The following is an 18,171-nucleotide window of genomic DNA, read 5'->3' as shown; positions in this document are numbered from 1 at the left end:
TTTATTACGTCTTGAGGTGTATTTCATAATTTCTCAGTCCTTGAGAGATGTTTGAATTCACATTTTGGAACCTGCAATACAGTACAAGTTAAAAAAATACATATGTAAGATTATTTTTACTAATTTAACTAAACATTTTAGCTTAATAATCTTTCTTATTACTACTAAGATTTAACACAACTTTGGAAAATATATTCATCATTATTTAGCAACGTATTTTAATTAATTTTAGCAATACAAATTGTATCACAATTTTCTCAGTCTATTTCTTTTCACACAAAAACAAATATTTGGACTTACTGCAATTTTATAGCATTGGCTGTACGGTGTTCAGTTTTCAGTAAATGTATACATTTTAATAGAAAAAAGAGGACATTACAAAAGCTGCTAAATCTCAGTCAATTTTAATGAGATTTCAACCAAACTTTTACAGGTGATACATTAAGTATCTGTGTGTAACACAATAGCCTTACTTCGTTGCTCTCTCTCTATAATATATATATATATATATATATATATATATTCGAACTGGCAATGGAAATTACGGGAAAACGGCTGAACGGATTTTAATGAATGACCCGTCATTTTGACGTTGGGCATCCAAGGATTTTCAGAAAAATTGTAACTTTCAGTAAAGCGATAGTTTTCCTACATAATTTTCCTATTTTCCAAAATCCATCTTTCGTCAATTTTGAGAACTAATTATTGCATTTCCACGGCCGACTTGATGTGCATTTCAGAATAAAAAAAAACACACTACAATAAACAATAAGCTATTACACGAAGTTCATGACCTGCATGATTGCTGACATATGTGGAGTTCAAATTCAATTGGTTATTAAAACTTCAAGACTTACAGGTCCGATTTTTCGGTGTGTAATTTTCTGAGTATAGTTGTGTATTGGATATTAAAAACTACAAAATTTGAGGTCGTTTGATGACATTATTATCATTAGACTTGAAATATTATTATAGTTAATGCCATGATGTGACTATTTTTCATTAATTATATATATATATATATATATATATATATATATATATATATATATATATATATATAAATCCTATATTAATGATATGAAAGTGAAACGTTTTGGCGTTATATTAGTAGATGTAGAGAATATCTTAAATTAGGACTCGATATTTTCTATAATTTACTGAGTGACGGATACAAAACTTACGTAAGATATTATTGTTAATATAAATCAAATATTTTTGTAGTTATTAATCAAGTGGGGTTGGGTCTTTTTCATATACTTAATGACGGTGTGGTGTAGATATTTATATGTGTCATTGTCTTCAGTATTGGCTCGAGAGAGAGCAAAAATTACAGTTCCTAAGGAAAGACCAAAAGGTATTACGTATCTGACAAAATAAGAGGTCTACAAACCAACAATTCACATTAACCTGAAATAGCTATTGCTTTACTCCCACATGAAAAACCCTCTAATCGTCCTGACATTGTTACTTGCGTTTTCGCGTTGAAACTCAAAAACTAAGGTGGATATGTTCAAGAATAAGTATTTGGCATAAAAAAACTATTCAGAAGGAGTATGTTTCATTATTATGGAAGCGAATAACTTCCAAAATGTCTTGTATTCTTAATTGAAAATAAATCTGGAAAATTTTTATTTGAACGTCTAAGGCTGGGTTTACACATTGCGATTTTGCAGGAACGATTTTGTGGGACCGATTTTGCTGGACGACAACAACACATTGGTTTAAATGGAATGGTGTACACATGGCCGCAGAATCGGAGCTTGCGGGATGGGACTACAGCATGCTGCAGTTAAGCAGGATGCCGCACGGCGGGATGTAGGACTACAACACATGGATTCAAATGGCGGCGTTTACACAGTGCAGTTTTGCAGGATCCCGCACGGGGAGTTTTACAACTACAACTCAAGCATTCAGATAGTGACGTTCACACAGTTCAGTTGTTATCTGTTTGTTTGTGGTCCTGTGCGTGATATTCGACACAGACATTTATTCATTGTGTTCAAGAACACCCATTATTATGGGAGAAAGGGTGTAAAGATTACATGGACAAAAATGTGAGGGAGAAAAGCTGGATTATTGTGGGGGAAAATATGTTTCCATCATGGCAACAAATGACGGAATATGTGTAATTGTGTAAATTGAAAAAGTATTCCAACAGTTTAAACTCCAGTGACGATTAGAACTGTGACTCCTACGCGCCTGATCATGGGAACTTCTTATCACAATGGGGTTCAGTCTCCAGTGGTCAAAGAAAAAAATTGGAAAGCATGAAAATAACTTGCCGCTCAAGAAAAATGTCTAAAGCAAATGGAAAAGCAATTTTAAGAAAAAAAAAATCCCGTTTAAGTGCACCGAAAATTGCCTGTGATCTTGAAGTGTAAGTGACGCACAGTTCGTAATTATTTGAAAAACAGTGAATATCGTAATAGTCAGAAGTAAATATTTGTTAATGAAATCTTTAGGAAGAAAGATTAAAATTCGCGGAGAAAATTATATACATGGAAAACACCTCTAATCCGTTCTGTAACAAAGCGAAATTCACAGACGAGAGCAGATTCAGTATTTTTTCTTCAGGTGGAAGATGTGACCAAACACTGAACTCTACTCATGAGTAAAGCCTTATTGGTGTCACTTATGAAGTTCCAATCTGTCTTCGGCAAGTTGACTAAACAACAACATAGTTATATTGAAATTTATTCAGTTTATTTTGTAAATTTTTATTACATACGTTATACTACAGCCCAAGTAACTGAAATGGCTGACTATTGTGTTCATAATTATTATCTTTGATCGTATGGGATACTTTCCTAAAAAATGCCATAACTTTTGTCTTTTTAACTGAGCTTCCTAAACTATATTCTACAGTAACCTTGCATAAATACTGAACGGCTTTCTGTAACTCATCATCTTAAATTGGCAAATATCACTTGTTCATCTGCAAACATTATAGAATTTAAAATCTGTGAACCTAATTAAAATGTGTTTCGAGATTGTTTTGCTGATAATAGGATGACCAGAACTCTTAACGATATTCTGAAACATAGTGCTGTAAAGATGATGATCAAGAGTTCGTCGAAGAAATTGGATATTCGATAAAATTAAAAAAAAAAAAACTTACTTTCATGTTGTTTTATCTGAGTAATTTTAAAACTTAACAACCCCTTCATTGACACAAAAAGAATGAACCCAGGATCTTCTTTCTATTGATTCCTTTACGCAAACTAGCATCTTCACAGACAGAGCTTGCAGTTTTGAATGACTAGCTGTCAGACTACAATAACGGACCTTCGGCAGGGCCTCAAATTTATGATCACCCAAACGAGGGATTGCGATTTTGTGGGAAATGCGTAGACCGATGAAGGGCATCCCGTCAGGCAGGAGGTAATAAAACGGGTCCTGCAAAATTGCAATGTGTAGACCCAGTCTAATGAACTTAGTTTGCAGCATTTGCTGCACAAGCCACTAGTATGTGTATAACATGGCCATATTTATAGCACTGTATCGGAATAGCTATGTATGTGTATCACAATAGTCCACATAGAAGTTTATTATGATACACTGGTTTTGTTTTAATTTGATCTATTTCTACAAATAAAAAATAAATTTAATTCCAAATACTTCATATATGTCTAAAGTAGCACATAATTTATTTATTTTTTTTTTCAAATTTGTATATGCTTTGATTGATTTATTATATCACAATAGCCCTTCTTGACCCTAATTGATAAAACGTTCCTAGTTCGTGACAAAGGAACATAATGTTATTTGCCAGAACTGGGATCCGACCCCGCTGAGTTTGCAGTGGATGAATTAAAACTTCAGCTGCAACGAAGAATTCAGTCAAGCAAACCGTTTCGTAATTGTAAACGATGTGCAAATTCTTGTACCGTTTGATTCTCTGCGAGTTTGAATGCACTTAAATGAAAAGAGGTTAGCAATTATAAGTTGAAACTCTCCTTAAAGTTTCTCAGATTTCTGAGTTAAAGGTGATGGACCAGTCTGCGGGGGAGAAACTGATGCATCTATCCTTCTCACAGGATCGATTGCGGCAGCAGAACAAATGCCAGTGACAATCTGTCAATATTTACACAGCAGGTGGAAACTGCACACAAGGCAATCATTTATCCAGTAGATGTAATGCACTGGTAATTGGGAGTTATGTAACGTTGCCTCTATTGATTACCCCCAGGAGAACGAGATGTAGCTACTGCAATGCATCTTTGCTGAACCAAGGCCCAAAACAATTGAAAGGACTGCTGAAAAAAGCCTCCGTTTGTAGAGTTAGTTCCCCCTGCCATATATTAGACTCTGGTAAATTCTTGGGTCAGCTATGTGGAATGAGCTTGTTGACCGTTCGTTGTCAGGCAGGCCTGCCTTACAAGAAATACGGCTGTACTAGCTATTAAAGCAGATATATTACATAAACAAAACATGTGCACTGTGTATTACAATAGAAACTCGAATAAATATTAAATTTATTTCGTACTTTCATTCAACTGAAATGAATGGAATGACCTACCTGCAGCGGTCTTTGAGGGCTGTCCTTCCTTAAGGAGATTCAAGAATAACTTAAAAAGTTGTGTATAAAGTGCAAATTAAAATTAAGGTGACATTTAACATTTAATTTTTAAAGTGACATGTATCTATTTAGCCTGACGAGTTACTTCCTTGGTTTGAATTGTAAATTATTTAAAAACAGCGTGTGAGAGGGCCCCAGACTAGAAATGTTTAGCTTAAATGTAATTCTGTTTATAAGTATGCATAAGGGTGTAAGTATTTGTCTTATTTAAGCTGTTGTATCAGTGAAGCGTGGTGAGTCAGTGAAGTTATGGTTTTACAGTGCAGTGAATAGTTTCGATCAGTGATAATTTATAGGGTCAATGAAATGTGTTCTATAGTGTCAGTGAAATGTGTTATAGAGTGTCAGTGAAATGCGTCATAGTGCCACTACAGTGAGTGAGATGAGAGTAAAGTGAAAGACTATTGAAACTTATGTAGGGCCTATACATATGTAGGTTGTATTGTAAAATTAGGTATTTTATGTTTTATTATTAATTGTAATTATTGTATTAAATTGTATTGTGCATTCTTATTGTATTGTGTGGGCCTATATAATTGTATTGTGTATTCTAAATTTTATTGTGTATTATTTGTGATTTTATTGTGTATTGTTTATCATTTTATTGTGTATTGTTTATATTGTGTATACCACTGCCACCGAGTGCTTGCCCAATTCCAGTGTAAATAAATACATACAACATACAACTACAATAATCAAATTTAAAGATTGTTCTGTAGACATTTATTCATGCACATGGATGGCGCATTTTCTTACCAGAAACTGATTCTTCACTTGGCTACAAATGATTCCTATTCAATCTTAGCCAGGTAAATTGATTGCCAGTGGAACATATAGGCCTATCAATTATTGTAATTTTCTAACTTGGCTTGGCTTACGGGCAGGGCCCGAGAAGGATCCATGAATTTGGGTTCACATCGGCCATGTTGTTTCAAAGTCCAACTGGTGGTCACTCTGTGGAATTCATAAATACGACACTGACAGGCGCACCATCTTGCCTTAATCTTGTAAGACAAGGTTCTATACACAGACGAGAATTTGAATCCCAGGGCCCGGAGCCCAAATCCCTTGGAATCTATTTCAGGATCACTAAATCGAACTGCACCCTCCCACTAACATTTCGACCTAGCATTTTTTAATTACTGCAGGTGATAGACGAAATAATGAAGCAGGAAACAAGGAAGAGTGAGTACCTGAATAAATTGCTCTACATCTACTTTGTGTACCTTAATTACACCGTAGTCAGGTCGGAGATCAAACACGGGCTGGCTGAATAACTAGTTGGATAGTGTTAAGCCGTAGGCTCGGTTCACTTACAAAAAATGGGACCCAATATAAATGTAAAACCACACATTCCTCATTGGCATTATTATTATTATTATTATTATTATTATTATTATTATTATTATTATTACTTTCTATAAGCATATACTCATATTTACCTATTACTGATATATCTGAAAATATTCAACATTTTAATGGAGCCTTAAAAACCGTCAACTAGGTTTTCACAACCACGAAAACCCAAAAACATACCAGGTTAAAAGCATATAAAGTTCTAGCAAGACCTGTCCTCATGTATGGTAGTGAGGCCTGGACTGCCCGAAACTCAGATGTTCATCGCCTAACAACTGCGGAAATGAGATTTCTAAGGAGGACTGCCGGCTACAGCTTGCTTGACCACAAAAGGAATGAACTAATTACAAAAGAATTGAAAATCACTCTCAACCACTAAAGACAAAAATGGCTTAACCATGTCAATAGAATGGACCGTTCCAGACTCCCAAGACAAATTCACCGCTAAATACACATGGAAGACGATCTTTGGGACGCCCTCTGAAAAGATGGACGGAGACCGTAACAGGCCACTAGGCCTAATACCTGCAAGGACGACGACGACGACGACGACGACGACGACGATGATGATGATGATGATGATGACGACGATAAGCATATAACATAGACACAAGAAGATTATATATTATATATGTAATCTTCTTGTGTCTATGTTGTTTTAAAATAACCATTAAATCAAAATACTGTTGTTTTAGACAGCCATTTCTAAAAGTGAATATTTTAACATTAAGCAAAAGTGTTAAAAACTGATTTTTATAATCTGGTAGCGTGGGAAAAGTACATTACTTTTAACACTAGTACGAACTGTATTTTAACACTGATTTTGAAATGTTTGCGCAGAATGTCAATTGTTTCCCATTGGAATGCCACACAGCAGCAATCGCAACCGATCAACAAAGCAGTTTACACAATGCCAGACCTATGTACTTGTAAAAGTGACTTTATTTTCTTGAAGAAAAGTACAAAAATATAAAATGTTTCGGCAACATACATTTCGAATATACTATATATTCCATATATTATAATATATCTGCTTCGGAGTGAGTGTATCACCATTTGTATGAAGGCTTTGCCTCATTCTGTATGTTCTAAACAGAGTTTCACCACCTTTTTCTCCAGAAGGAAAGCAATTACTGTAACGTATATTAATAAAACTTATCGTAATAAGAAATATTTCATAATTTTTTATGTTTATTTTCAGGACGTTAGAAAATCGACAATAATAGAAACGAAATGGAAGCAATCTGTCTAAATATCTGATCAAATACGAGTATTTACGAGGTTAATCGGGGTAAATTCCTGTAACATTAATTAAAATTGACAAGATAGGTAAAAATAATAGCCTAATATAATGAGATTTGGGAATAGTGAAAACAAGAGTTTTTATTATATACACATTGAAAACATAATAATGAATAATTTAGAAAGAAGAAAATTAAAATCGACTTGTCAAACAACCGGACACATCACATCATGTTTAATATACTGTAGATGAAAATAGCTAGAAGGTTATGAAGAGCAAAATCGAGAAGAAAATTCATGCTCAGTAGAATGAAGTGGAACAGATATGAAGGGTTTGTAAGAACGGAAGAAGAAAGAGAATCATAGTTGAAGCGGCAAGACTAAGCATTAAGAATTGCTTGCTTGATTGAACTTAATTTTTGACCACAAGTTAAGAACAACTCTGAAGAAAAATTGTGGGAGAGTCGGGTAGTATCGGACATCGGGTAATTTCGGACAGTGAGTTTCTTTCATCTACCGCACGATGATAGTACCTGATTGACATGGTTACGTTTCTGTGATGTCGCATAGAGAAACGTAACCATGTCATTCAGGTACTACCATATGGTGGTAGATGAAAGAAACGCACTGTCCGATATTATCCGATGTCCTATACTACCCGACTCTCCCCTAATAATATAAGGGGCAAGTGCACAGGAATAGATGTAAGAATTAAGAACAAAAACTGGAATTTTTGTCTGAGTCTCATATGACTTAAATTTAAGTAACAGATTACAAGCATAAAATTAAGACGTAGAAAATGAAGAAGAGATAGAATATAAATATAGAGCTGCTTATCGGATGCGACTTGAAACAGCCTATATACAGGATGTATCACGAGGTTTTCCCCCGGTTTATTGGGTGATTCCTGGTGTTATTTGGAACAAAAAAATGTTAATACAGTAATAGGGTGACTTTCATAATTAAGGATATACGGCAATTTGAAAAAAGCAGAAAAAATTTTTATTTAAAGATGTCACTGACAAGAATGGAACTCATAGTTAGAATACAAACAAGTGTTTTATTTTGTACCAGTCTCTTGCATGTAGAGTGGATTTAAAGCAAATGTTCAAAATTTCCTCCCTGCATCTGAAGGCAAAGATTCGCACGGGTGTGAACCGCGCGTGTAGTATTTCGTAACTTCACATGTTCGTTCCTTATTGTCGCTGCGGCATTGAGGATGCTTTGAATCAACTCTTCTCGTGTTTGCACCCTAATCTGGTACACAATGTCTTCCATCCACCCTCAGATGAAGTAATCTAGGGTGTTAAATCTGGGGATCTGGCAGGCAAACGGTTGGCATGATCATGTGGTTCTAAATGCTTCACTTTTTGCACATGAAAAGAATACAGTCCGTTATCATGAAGAATTTTCCATACCTTGGAATGTGAAACGTGTCTAGCGCTACATACACCATGGCGTTTTTCGAAAACCTATTGGTATCTCCTTAATTATGAATGTCACCACATTATTGTATTTACATTTTTCGTTCCAAATGACATCAGGAAACACATCCATAAACGGGGGAAATCCTCGTGATACACTCTGTATACTGCAGCCTAAATATTCTTTTGTGCACCCGTGATGGAATGAGTTATATGCCGAATATGCTGCGAAGCTAAGCTGGCCCCAACATTCGCCACACTATGTATTTCTCTGCAGCCATAAAATCCGTACACCATACCTCTGATGGTTTTATGCTATTCTTTACAGTTCTACATGTATGAATAAGAGTCGTTACATTCCCTACAAGAGAATAAGAACCCGGGGAGCTTATTGATACCTCTGTGAGTCGTGTAAAACTCACCACCAATACCATTTGGGCTATCAATGAAATCGATCAATAAAAAAAACCTCTCATATTTTAATTCTCTAATTTTTTCCCTATTTACACAAGGTGCTGAGGAGAGTATATTTTCAGAAACATACTATCGAAAGTTAAACGGTTTTCGTACTATTGAGAGACAAATTTAGCGTATTTTATAAAAACAAGCCTTTTTCAGTGCTCAGAACTCTGGAACCATTTACTGCAGAACATTGAACGGGAGCTCATTTTGAAGCTGACATTTGGTAGGTTATGGTAAGAAGTAATACTTATTTTTATAGTATACAGAGAGATAGATAATCTGAGTTTACTTACTTTTAGGCTTTTTGCCCATTTGTAAAAATGTAAAAAATATTGGAAAAAAAAACATGCATTATTAAGAGGGATTCGGCATTGTTTGCTTAGTGGCACGGCAATAAGTTTCGAGGGTATTAAATAAATTATTTTCACACGCCTAGACTTGAACGGCGCAGTACCGCACGCACTGGCCGAGAGCTGAAGATAAGCGAGCGTTGGGCGTTATTTTACTCCTGTGTTTATGAAAACTTGTGATAAAGCTAGCCCAGCTATGCGCTACTAGAGGAAACATCACGTGTTTCTGTCTCCTGGCCTTGCTTGCCTAGGCTAGCTCCCGCCTCACAGTCAGCTGGTTAGTTCTCGCGGGCACTATTTATTTTCTTTATTTGATATTTTCAATACTTTCTTATCAAGGGTGCACCAGTAAAAAATATGTGTTTATTTGTACTTCCAATGCGGAATCTAACCATATATTACATAAAAAAAAATTTTTCGTGGGCATAGGCGTCTTAATGAAGAAAAATCTAAATGTCTCCATTTCCATAAAAAGTAAGAAAAACTCTTTACATGTCAATATAAACTTTAATTTCTCAGCATCAAAATAAACCTTGATTTTGATCATTGGGTGAAAGGGTTTCGAAGCCACAACAGTTTAAATTTGCTAATTTTATGAAAATACGATAAATTTAAATATTTTTAATTTAAACACTATGAAGTTCTGATGCCTCAAACTTTGCACAAAGCATTGTATCACAGTTGTAAACGGATAGAAAAAGTTTCATTGTATTTAAAAATTGCAAGGTCAATGTGAATCTTTGAGAAACCGCGAGGAACATGTACTGCGGCGGAAGGTTGCTCTGACGCCACATACACACAAGTGATGCCATATCCTTCGAAACGGAGATGGTAAAGAAAGAGGAAATGTGATGAGTGTTGGTGGTATGTAAAGTGAGAAATGGGCAAATATCGAAAAAAAAAAAAAAAAAAAAAAAAAAAAAAAAAAAAAAAAAAAAACCTTCACAAATTTGGCTTCGTCTATCACAAATACAACCCCCCGCTATCGCTTAGATTTGAACTCAGGTCCTCAGTCGTTGCAATCCAGCTTTCTGTAACTGAGCTACTAGGGTGACTAAGACGAAAATGAAGAAAACATAATTACAAATTTGTACTATAAATTGGTCGGTCCAATTTCTAAAATCTACATTCGACTGAACATGTTACGATGTAGATTCTTTCCATGTGAACATTAAGATGCTACTTTGTATCCTCCTGTCGAACATATTGACTATCAAATATGGGTGACTGTCATAGCCATCACTTGATATTCTTCTTTAGTGTAAGGTGACAGATTGTGTAATATCTGAAGATCGCGAAGAGAGCTTACACATGTTCCTAAGGTTTCAACACAGAGAGACGTCCTGTGTTATTGGATAGAATGCTGACAATAAGGCCGGCTGGAGCGTTCAATTACCCTGTCGAACGCAAGTGACAAGAACATCCTTTAAACTGCATTCGAGATGTCGCTTCAAAGTAAACATTACCGCATGCAATATCTCCATTACAGACATTCACATAGAATGAATACTTGTTCACGTCAGCTTTGCTCTAAGAAGCGTCCTATAAAACTTATGATATGCTATCAAACACATTTAAATTGTTAGTTCCTTTAACGTTTACTCTGATGGGAATAAATGAATATTATAAGGAATAATAATAATAATAATAATAATAATAATAATAATAATAATAATAATAATAATAATATATTTTAGTTGGCAGAGTTAAGGCCGTAAGGCCTTCTCTTCCACTCAACCAGCAATTATACTTACTTACTTACTTACTTACTTACTTACTTACTTACTGGCTTTTAAGGAACCCGGAGGTTCATGCCGCCCTCACATAAGCCCGCCATTGGTCCCTATCCTGAGCAAGATTAATCCATTCTCTATCATTATATCACACCTCCCTCAAATCCATTTTAATATTATCCTCCCATCTACGTCTCGGCCTCCCTAAAGGTCTTTTTCCATCCGGCCTCCCAACTAACACTCTATATGAATTTCTGGATTCGCCCATATGTGCTACATGCCCTCCCCATCTCAAACGTCTGGATTTAATGTTCCTAATTATGTCAGGTGAAGATTACAATGCGTGCAGTTCTGTGTTGTGTAACTTTTTCCCTTGTCCTGTAACTTCATCCCTCTTAGCCCCAAATATTTTCCTAAGCACCTTATTCTCAAACACCCTTAACCTATGTTCCTCTCTCAAAGTGAGAGTCCAAGTTTCACAACCATAAAGAACAACCGGTAATATAACTGTTTTATAAATTCTAACTTTCAGATTTTTCGACAGCAGACTGGATGATAAAAACTTCTCAACCGAATAATAACAGGCATTTCCCATATTTATTCTATGTTTAATTTCCTCCCGAGTATCATTTATATTTGTTACTGTTGCTCCAAGATATTTGAACTTCTCCACCTCTTCAAACGATAAATTTCCAATTTTTATATTTGCATTCCGCAACCAACAATAATAGCATAATTATTCAATGTAAATATCACGGGAAGACGAAGTATTGGAATAAATATTATCTGTAACATCTTTATTAATAATAAATCTGTAGCCGAAATCTTTCTGGTAATTAAAAATAAAACAATTAAAAGTTTCTTCGCTGAAACAATCACAGATATTTTCTTAATAGGAAGCCGTGAATTCACTGACAAGCAAACATTCTAACACAGGTGATAAAAAAAATTTTCTTTCGCCATGTTAATAATGTCAAAAGAAGTGCTTATACAAATTTTGACCACTCGACCGCACTTACGAGGGCCGTAAAAAAAATAAGTTCGCCAGGAGTCGTTAACAGAAAGAATACACAATTTCATTGGAAAAATTTATTGGAACAGGCACAGCAATTGTTGAGCTATTTTGCAACATATTCCCCACCGGAATTGAGACATTTGTCATATCATGAGATCGACATAGAGGTGCAGACAGATGTCAAACGCTGGTTCCGATCCAAGGCGACTGATTTCTACGACACAACGATACAAAAATTGATTCCATTGTATGACAAATGCCTCAAATCCAGTGGGGGATATGTTGACAAATAGCGCAACAATTGCTATGTCTGTTTCAATAAATCTTTCCATGCAATTGTGCTTTTTTTCTGTAAACGGCCCCAGGGAAAATCACTTTTTGGACGGTCTCATAATTGCGGTCAAGTGGCCAAAATTTGTGTAAGCACTTCTTTCGACATTATTAACATGGTGGAAGAAAACAATTTAACTTCTTTACCTGCCCGCATCTGAATGTTTGCTTGTGAGCTGTGTTTGGATTCTGAAAAGGATATTACTTTAAATCAGGGCATATACTTCAAGTTTTATCCTAACTTCAGAGCCTATGAATTAATGACTAAATATAATTATCTATTTACATGACGTTCCTCCGTAGCTGAAGGGGATATTTAAAAGATCCTAAATGTAATTTTATATTTGTTTACAGCATTTAATTTTAAATAATTTATTATTTTTATTTAATGTGCTTAGTCACATTTTCTGCAAACAGTATATTTCTAATTCATTCATCATAGGTGTTTAAAATCTTACAATCAGGTAACCAGAAAAAAAAAATAAATCTGTCACCAAAACAAGGAACTTTGTAAGTGAATAACGGAGATAAATTTGTTCTAAAGCACTGTCGATCAGACGCTATTTTTTTTCCTACGACACAGTATATAACATTATAATATTAGACATTTCTAGCCAAGGAAATCATTCTAGCAACGTTCTCCTTCTTATAAATTTGTTTTCTTTGGCTACATTTGAAGTTACAGACCTCAACAGCAATGACAAGTACTTGGATACCACGAGGAAATGTACAGGGACATCATTTTATTTTTACAAACATTTATAATATTAACCTGGCTATACATTTGATTAACGGTTGAGAACTGGAAACACCGTTTGCTATCCCCCTCCACGACTGAATTTCGATGATACTGGCGTAAAATGCAAACAAATCACTTTACAAGGTAGAGGAGGCAAGAAAAGTAGTTCATCCATTTACGTAAACTAGGGAATATCGCGATTTTGAGTTCAATAACTTTCATTAGGTTTTTGTTTAATCAAAATACAGTACAGTATTAACAATAAGTGTTTTTACTCACGAACGGGCTGTCCATTCGGACGTATTCATTATGCAGTGTATATTATACTGTCTACAGCACATTAGCGTACAATATGGAGAATGAAGTTAAATTGAAAAATAATCATAATATGGATATTTAAACACATATTTGAAAATGGTGGCCGTTCATTTCGAAACAGGCTTCAGTTTTTTTGTGCATATTATCGCACTATAGACTATTGTACCTAATTCCAATTAGCAGTTTCGTCCTTTGTACTAGTAATTCATGTTGAAATAATTCAGTATCTACTCTATACGTACTGTAAATTCAATCTTCACTTCTGCCCGATCCGAAAATATAAAATTACTCAGACATGCTATCTACTGCCCGTCCAAGTGGTTTTGTCGCAGGGTCGTAGATGGGGGGGGGGATCACGTGACAGTTAATTATTTAACGAGGACCTTTTATTTAAGTTATTTTAAACAGTTGTAAAATATTACGTAGACGTCTAATTCCTAACAGAAATTGTTTCCATAAAACAGTTAAGAGAGCCCAGCCACTAGCTTTTACAGGGGGGCGAGCAGAAGCGGGTGGGGGGGAAAACCGGAATGCGACGTAGGCAAACTGTAGACTACCTTTGCGAAAATATGATTCAATATTGAAAGCTCTTTCGTTACTGGAAAACGCGAACATATTTCTCGCTAATTTATACTAATTTATTACTGTTTACTGTGACCGTAAGGCGACTTTGGTTCTGTGTGGAGGACGATTGGAAGTTTACTAGTAGAAGGGGTGGGAGTGAAGTACATTCAAAAACTCAGGTACAATAAAAATTGAAGTAAAAATAAAATTATGTCCCGGTACATTTCTATTCTATTAGTACAGCTTATAATTGAAACAACAATCGTTAAAATAAAACTGTGATTTTTCCTTCCTGGAGAGCACGGTTTCTCCCCATGAAAGAAAGAACAATTTGTTCACATTAAAGGAGGTAATTCCTTCAGTTATAAGATCCAGATTGTAACGGTGTACATAGGTCTCCGTCTTGCAGCGTATTACAAGGGCTTATAGAACATTAGAGTAAACAGTGGGAACAGTGGTGTATTATTTCAAGTTACAGATCATGGTTTGCTAAACACGAGAAGTAGTTTCTCTGCAGTGTGCATGTTTCCGCCCCAGTGGTATCTTCCTGTTGTCTCCCTCTCACTAGCGTGGGTCTCGGCAACATAAAATACTTCCATTCGCTACTAACGATGCAGTTCGGTTTTCTTGCAACAAACAAGTAATGCTTTTCGTCATTACATCTTCTGCATTACGCGATCTTGTACAATGGCAAATAAACGATAGCGTACTCGTAAGTAGCAGTTAGGTACCAGTGGCGGCCGGTGATCGAAATCCTCGGTGAGGCCAGATTAACGTGGGTTTAACCTGATGAATAGTGCAGTTTTGGTTTACTTTTTTGGCTATTAATTTTTTTAATTTAGAAAAATTAACCTAGGGAAAATCTGTTCATTTAACTCATAAACCATTCATGGTGTTGTCAATACTAAGGAAGCATTGCTATTACTTCATATGATATTTATAAGGTTTAATCAGAAGCAATTTTATTAATATTTCGGAGCATTGCCATTTTTTTTAAACAGATATTTAAGAGATTATGCAATATTATACTATCAATGTTTCGGTGTATTGATATTGCTTGTTATGAAACTCAGTTTTATATTAAATTATATAATTTAAGTGGTGATATAATAAGATAGTCCAAAGCCACAGTTTTAACAAAAATTGTTTTTGTGAGAGTTCATCTCTTATATGTAAGGGAAAGCTAGATACTTTGTAGACAATACCTCGAATTTGACTAACTTATAATAAATTAATTACTGACAACAGGAAGAAAAGAAATGAATTGTTTATAATGAGAAAAGGACAGCTTAGATCAGGGATGTCAAGGTCACAGCACGCAAAAGACGCTACATGCTCCCAAGCGCGCACGGTTTCCAATGAATCTGTTCTATAAGCAGTAGCGGTGAACAAGAAGGGATGAGCAAAATGAACTCTATTGGCCTACCACTGCAAGATGAATTAAACTGCTCTTCAGTAATAGATAATGTGTTACGCTCATACAAGGAAACAAGAAATAAAGGCATGTTTTGCAACATGTAGTTCTCTAATAACTGCAATTAATTATAAAATAGTAGGATGTAACAAATAATAAACATAGCTTCTCTTTAACTTAAGCAGTTTTACATAATGAGGCCTATAATTAGCTTCGGCCTAATTATTGTTATTAACTGTTACATAATCATGTATTACTTATATGAGCATCATCACACTTCTAGAAACAAATTTAACCCAGATTTTCCCACCGTTGCAGTGCCTTCGGATATTATGTCATTGTTGGTGTTAGGGACATTTTATAAGTTGTGCGATAATGTTGGTAGTATTTGTTAGCTTTAGAAAATATACGTTCCTTGTTTTAGTTTATTTCAACATCATTTAACCGATTTTTGAGAGTAACTAATGTGCTACTGTATTTTTATCACAAAAAAAATTTTGAGCTTATCTGGGTTAAATTCCTGACTTCTCGCGTAATTCAGAAGTGCTTTTTTTCTCTGATTTTTGCCGACACAAATCCAACTTGAGCTGGAGTAAGTCAATATCTTTAAATCATCTATGGAACTCTTCCCAGAGATTTTTTAAAATATTACAATATTTTTCACTGTTGAAGAGGAAGTCAATGGATGCAGGTGTTGAAATTATAAAAATTGTGCTGTGAGAACTGCGACATCAACAATGAAATCTTCATCTGAAAGCTTTTAACAATATCTTTTGACACAGATTAACTGATTATTTCCTTGCGATCTCAAATTCAAAACGTTCAGATGTTCTAATACATCCTTGAGAAAATTACGTTCCTCGATCCATGTAGAGTTAAGTAGTTCTGGAATGTTTCTGTTTTTATATTGTGAATTCTGATAAATATTTACGTAATTCAAAATACCTGAACAGAACAATATCGTAATAGTAAGAAACATCGTTAAACTGAGAATTTATGTACGAAAATCTGGACAATTTATAGACACAACTCCTGACATTTAATGAATTTACGCCATTAGCAGCACACACTTTTGTTTGTATTTTATTCTGTAAACATAAATACAATGCTGTGAGGAAGAAGCTCTACAATACATCTTTACATACATTTACTACTATTTAATGTCAATAAAAACAAAGTAATTTGAATATTATATCATTCTGTAGCTAAACTAATAATTTCAGGCGTTCGACACTGCTTGTCTTTATAACTAAATGCAGTAATTTCCACAAACCAACCTTATCTTTCCCTTTCACAAGAAGTTAAGAGTATAGTCAGCCTGGAACTTACTGAACGACTTCTTCGTCAATGTGTAATGTACAACCCTTGTGTTCACCAATGACTTGTACCTGCGTGCCTTACGTGCTGTGATCAGCGCATACGGGCTATGAGCACGTGTGCGCTCTCGTTGACATCACTGGCTTAGATGAGAGAGAAAATCTACATGATTAGATGCCCTCTCGTCCCATTGCAAGGGTTACTGGGGCACATTTTAATATTAGTATGGGCTACAGGCCTTTTGAATAATCATTTTACTCCACGATTCGCCTTTCACTGAAGGGACTTATAGAATTCTCAAGAGACGAACGAATTATCTCGAAAGATACGTCGTTTAAAGGTAGTTTGAACAGAAGAGATTAGTGAACGTGCAAGAGTGGGGAAGTCTATTCGTCTTCATGCTGGTACTCTAGTCAACTTGTAGGCTACTTTACTCAACTTCTATCACCGTAAATAATAACTTCCACGTTGCAGATGCGGTAGCATTCTACTATAATTAAGCTGTACAACATTAATAAAATCCAGGAAATATTTAATTGAACATATCTGGGGGTACTGTCAACCAATCATATTTCTACCAACATTTTACAATTTAATTTATATAATTATTTAACGTGTGAAATCACTTCAATCAATGAATTCTAAAACGTTCGCTTTGCCTCTTCATTCGCGAAACTCATTCTTCTTCTGTTCGTTTAAAATCCTTTATAGTCGATTTATTATTATTTATTTTATTGATCAAGCTCTTGATCTATTTTATTTTCGTCTTAATATTTATCTCCAATGTCTAAATTTAAAATATATTTGTCTCATTGTATCATCAATAAATTTGATTACTTCTATAATTTCTTCATTCATTTTCGGCTCACGTACTTAGGTCTACAAATGAATTTTAGAGAAACCGTAGGATCATTTCCGCCCTCACATAAGCCTGCCATCGATCCCTATCCTCAGCAAGATTAATCCAGTCCCTACCATTATATCCCAACTCCTTCAAATTCATTTTAATATTATTCTCCCATCTACGTCTCGGCCTCATCAAAGGTCTTTTTCTTTCAGGTCTCCCAACTAACACTCTATATGTATTTCTGCATTCACCGATACGTGCTACATGTCCTTCTTATCACATACATCTGAATTTAATATTCCTAATTATGTCAGGTGAAGTATACAATGCATGCAGTTCTGCGTTGTGTAACATTTTTAATTCTCCTGTAAGTTCATACCTCTTAGTCCCCAATATATTCCTAAAGAACCCTATTCTCGAATATATTGACATTTGTTCCTCTCTCAAAGTGAGAATCTAAATTTCACAACCATACAGA

General features: G+C 35.0%; 1 protein-coding gene across 1 annotated transcript in view; it reads right to left on the bottom strand.

The window, feature by feature from the left end:
• Positions 1-18,171, bottom strand: part of LOC138691404 (opioid-binding protein/cell adhesion molecule homolog) — a 1,391,213-nt gene that overhangs the window by 346,881 nt on the left and 1,026,161 nt on the right. The gene's annotated exons all lie outside the window — the stretch shown is intronic.

Source organism: Periplaneta americana, chromosome 16 (genome assembly GCF_040183065.1).
Source record: "Periplaneta americana isolate PAMFEO1 chromosome 16, P.americana_PAMFEO1_priV1, whole genome shotgun sequence".
Lineage (NCBI taxonomy): Eukaryota > Metazoa > Arthropoda > Insecta > Blattodea > Blattidae > Periplaneta > Periplaneta americana.
This window is presented reverse-complemented; position numbering and strand designations above follow the sequence as displayed.